The sequence below is a fragment of the Lutra lutra genome, chromosome 8 (assembly GCF_902655055.1).
Source record: "Lutra lutra chromosome 8, mLutLut1.2, whole genome shotgun sequence".
In the NCBI taxonomy this organism is placed as follows: Eukaryota; Metazoa; Chordata; class Mammalia; order Carnivora; family Mustelidae; genus Lutra; species Lutra lutra.
The window spans coordinates 22,281,356-22,286,419 of NC_062285.1; positions in this window are offsets into that span (position 1 = coordinate 22,281,356).

The window sequence follows — 5,064 nt, forward strand, 5'->3', positions numbered from 1 at the left end:
AGAAACTGTGTCCCAAAATTTTAAAAGAAAGAAAAACCTATATGTATACAAAAATAAGATTAAATATAATGAAGGGATAGAATATGACTATAACAATGAAAATTTAAAAAGATTTTTTAAAAGGTAATGATAAGGGATGCCTGGGTGGCTCAGTTGGTTGGACGACTGCCTTCAGCTCAGGTCATGATCCCGGAGTCCCGGGATCGAGTCCCACATCGGGCTCCCAGCTCCACGGGGAGTCTGCTTCTCCCTCTGACCTTCTCCTCGTTCATGCTCTCTCTCACTGTCTCTCTCTCAAATAAATAAATAAAATCTTAAAAAATAAATAAATAAAATAAAAGGTAGTGATAAGATAAACTAGTTAAAACACATTAAAATAGGAAAGAGGAAAAATTTTTTTTAAAATCGAATAAGAAAAAATAAAATTAAAAAAATTTAACCTTAAAAGACCAAAGAATCATAGGGAAAAAACCATGAATTCTATGTGTTGCTTTCTGCTAGCTCTGTAGTTCTCATTGATTGGAGAACTTGGTCCTGGTTGAATGTTCTTGCTGAACTTCTGGGGGAGGGGCCTGTTGTGGTGATTCTCAAATGTCTTTGCCTAAGGTGGAATTGCACCACCTTTGCCAGGGGTCAGGCTAAGTAATCTGCACGGTTTGCTCTCGGGAGCTTTTGTTCCCTGAACTTTCTGTAGAGCTCTGGAAGACAGGAATGAAGATGGCGGCCTCCCAGTTTCCGCCCAGAGGAGTCAAGAGCTCGGGGGCTCCACTCCTCAGTGCACTCTCAAAGAAAAGCAGTCAATTCCTCCTGTCTCCCTGGCCTCCAGCACCGCTCTGAGCTCACCCGGCCTGTGAATGAGGATTTCTATCTCACTCTCAGCCCTGTTTGGAGTCTCCAAACCCAGCCAATTCCTTCAGCATGCTCCTGCCACTCCTCCTAGAGGAGGAAGGTGAGTCTCCCCAGATCTGCTTGTGGGGTCCATGCTCGAAGAGCAGTGGCCCGACTCTGCCTCGGATCATGGTTTAAGGTAACCCTGAACTGAGAGGCCACTGCTTGGCTCCGTCTCTGTAGCTGGCTTCCCTGCTTAGATACCTGGGGGCTCTGCCACACTCAGACACCTTGGTCTTTCTGTGACCCTGTGGGACCTGAGGTCCCCACGAGGGTTCTACCCCCTGAAGAGCCTCTGGATCGATGTCCCTCAGTGGGGCAGACTTCTAAAAGTTCCAATTTTGTGCTGCCCTCCTCCACCACTTGCCGGGAGCTGGCCCCTCTCCCCACCATCTCTCTTCCCGTGTGTTGCCTCAGATTCACTTCCCTGCAGGTCCTACCTTCCAGAAAGTGGTTGCTTTTCTGTTCCTAGAATTGATGCTTTTCTTCTCTTCTCTCTCCTGTTGAGTTTGTAGGTGTTCAGAATGGTTTGATAACTATCCAGCTGAACTCCTGGGATCTGATGATATTTAGGTCTCCTACTTCTCCACCATCTTGGTCCTCCCTCAGAACAGTTTTCACTGAAGGAGTGAGAATAGAATCAGGATTATCTGTGTAGGAGCTAGAAAGTTCTACCTTGGAATTTTGGCCTGGCTGAACTCCAACTTTTCTACGAATTCCTGGCTAAAACTAACTGGAAATCCTCATACTAGAAGTCAGGAGGTAGGAAAGCTGGCTACTCTAACCGATATATTCAAAGTCTCTGTGGTTTACTGTCAAGCCAAAAATGGATCTGTATGCCCCTCGCTGCCAACGGTGACTCAGGGACCCAGGATCCTACTAACTCAGGGCTGTGCTACATATCACATATGGCCCTCCCAGGTCCATGTGCCTATCTCACTATCAAGTTTGTGAAGCCATAGAGAAACACAGATTCACATGAGGGACTCTTTATGGGCCAGATGTGGCAGTGACATTCCCTGGTGTTCCATTAGTCATGTAGTCAAATGATGAAGGAAGAGGAAATGAGTTGGTGAGAAATTTTATTTCACAAAGGAAAATTCGCTTTCACTGTTCCTATGGACCTCTTTACAAAGGATCTCCATTTTGATTTTTAAAACATGTTTTTAAAAAATCAAAGAAAATTGGGAGGGAACAGCCTATAAGTCCATTCTATAATTTCATATATTAGTAATCACATAATTTTTTTACTGATATCATTTTTAGATCTATGCATAGCAATTATTATTATCACTTAAAATAGTGATATCATACTTCATGGAACTGATTACTTACATCATTTACCCTTTTTCATTGTTAATTTGACTCTAGGCTTTTCCTTTTCCACCACTGTAAGTGAGGCTGTAATGAGCAACTTCTAGCAGATAAGGTTTTTTCTGCTACACTCTTTTCTTTTTTAAAAGATTTTATTTATTTATTTGACAATGAGAGAGACAATGAGAGAGTGAATACAAGCAGGGGGAATGGGAGAGGGAGAAGCAGGCTTCCTGCTGAGCTGGGAACCCAATGCAGGGCTCGACCCCAGGACCCTAGGATCATGACCTGAGCTGAAGGCAGACACTTAATGACTAAGCCACCCAGGTGCTCCATGTCTCCTTATAATTATATGATTGCATTATTATAGAAATAATTCTGAGGTGAACACATGTCAGCAGATACTTTTTGTTTCTATTGAACACTTTCCTTAGAATATATATTGATCAATTACATTACTGGGTTCAATGGTATGAATGTCTTGATAATTCTGGACGTAGTTTTTCATCACTTTAATTTTCTAGAAGTTTATACTAATACTCAGTGCTATTAACATTACCCTTTTATGCTGGCTTCACCAGCATTTATAAAATGTTTTCTGAAACTAATTTAATGGGCATACAATGGTACTTCAGAACTGTCTTAATATTGATTCCTAAGCTGCACATTTTTGTGTCTGTGAAATTCATGATGTTTTCTTGATACATATGAAAGAGCTGTTTATCTGGTAGAGATATTTATCTTTTGTCTATTAGTTTTATCTGAAATTTCTTTTCCTTTTCCTTTTCCTTTCCATTGTGTCTTGTGATTATAGGTTTCCCACATTCCTTCCCCAGAAAATACAAGTACTTTGGTGGACACAAGCTTTGCATTTTCTTTTGTGATGTTTCTATTATTTGAAAGCATAGAAATCCATATAGAGTAGGGTCTATTTATGACTTTGTGTTTTATTCCATTGGTCTGCATGTTTATTTCTGTGGAAATTCAGCACAGCAGGTAGCTGAAAGATACTCAGAGATTGGGGATGGGCTGTAAGGTCAAGGAAGAAGTCAACTGCTAATTTTCTACATAACATTTTTTTTATTGGGCTCTTTTAAATATCTCAAAGAGCAGAGGAGTGTGTAGAGGTATCTGTGTGTCTGTGGCAGGAAAAAGTGTTAGGAAGGACAAAGGGAAGAAGTGATGAGAAATTATGGGGTTTGGGACAGATGGAGTTGCTGGTAAATTGTCTGGGGTTCATGCAACCATGATCGTACTTCTCTGTATTGACTTCATGGATTCCAAGCAGCTTCTGATGGTTCGACTTGATAGAGCACAACTTTGTATTTGATTATTAATATCTGGTTTAAGCAAGGTTTCAAAATGAGTCATTCACAGCAATGAACTAAACTCAAGTTCCCATATTTTTTCTAAAACAAATCAAGGCAACAACCTAGAGAGGTATTAAAATTAAGATGGAAAAATACTATCAGGAAGATAGCCTTGTAGTGTTTAATAAAATAATTTTGTTTTTCAGGAAAACATAGAATAAATGACTTTTAAAATAAACACTGCAAAAATCGTGTGCAGAATTCATATTTCCTTATGCTGAAAGACAGAAAAAGAATTACTTCAAGTGAAAAGAAATGTACAATTCAGTTATGAGAATAGGAAGTAGAATTTATGTAACTGTTTGAGAGTTATTTGCATTTGTAAAGAAGTAAAGCACTGTGGACTTGATCTCCCCAATGTTGTGATCACTCTTAACACTCTCCAGATTTCTTGATAATATATAACTTGATTGCAGCAGAGTTATTGGAAGCATATGGAATCTGGAGGAATCCAGAATCTAGTGGAGTCTGGGGGAAAAAAAAATCCTGTCATATGGTGAATATAAGGAGGCACGATACAAACAAACCTTCATCTATTTATTCTAGTTCATGGTCTGGTCACATCCCCTGCCAAAGCTTTTCTGGGAAGCTGTAAGGAGAAAATGATTTGTTGGCCTAGCTTCTGACTTGACTTTGTGCCTCTCTGTGGGGGATCACTTTACATTTCCTTAATTGCTGGGACAGCTTGTATGGTTGGCAGTTGTTTGAACTGAGAAATGGATTTTAATGAACTACAGTTTCTTTTGCTCAGCTGGAATTGAAGTAGTCACAGACTAAATTAACAGCCGTGGTCAAAGCTAAGATGACAGCTGCGTCACAGAAAAGGAAAGGTAAGGTTTTGTGCTCCTATATTAGGATCATGCTCTTAAAATAATGGGTTTTGCAACTTCACACTTTTGAGTTAGATTCCTTTTTTTTTTTTTTTTTTAAGGTACCAAAAGCCTCCTCCAAGGTAGTTTTAGAAACATCAGATGTTAGCACAGGGAAAGCGACCTGGCTGAAGGTCATTCATTACTAATCAGATGATAATTTATATTTGTCTTGTGATTTAGAGTACATAGTCTTAGTTTCTTCTTCATCATGGCCCAATATGATAGGTCATGAACATTCCTCTCGAACATCTAAGGATACAAATGCAGATAAAGGTTAAGTCATATGGACCAATAGAAATTGGAATTATACTCCCTAATCATTAATTTAACACGACATAGCTTCTACTACTACTGTGTGCTCCACAAACATTTCTTTAGGCCATTTGAAAACACTTTTTTTGTGTTGAGATAGATTTGGAACTGTATTAGGTTCAGGTATATACATAATAATTACACAATAGTTCAATATTTGTATACACTACGTAATGATTACCACAATAAGTCTAGTTACCATCCATCACCATACAAGTGACCTCAATCACCCATTTCACCCATCCCCAAAACCCCTTGCCTTCTGATAATCACCAATCTGTTATCTGTGAGTTTTGGTATTTTTTTTT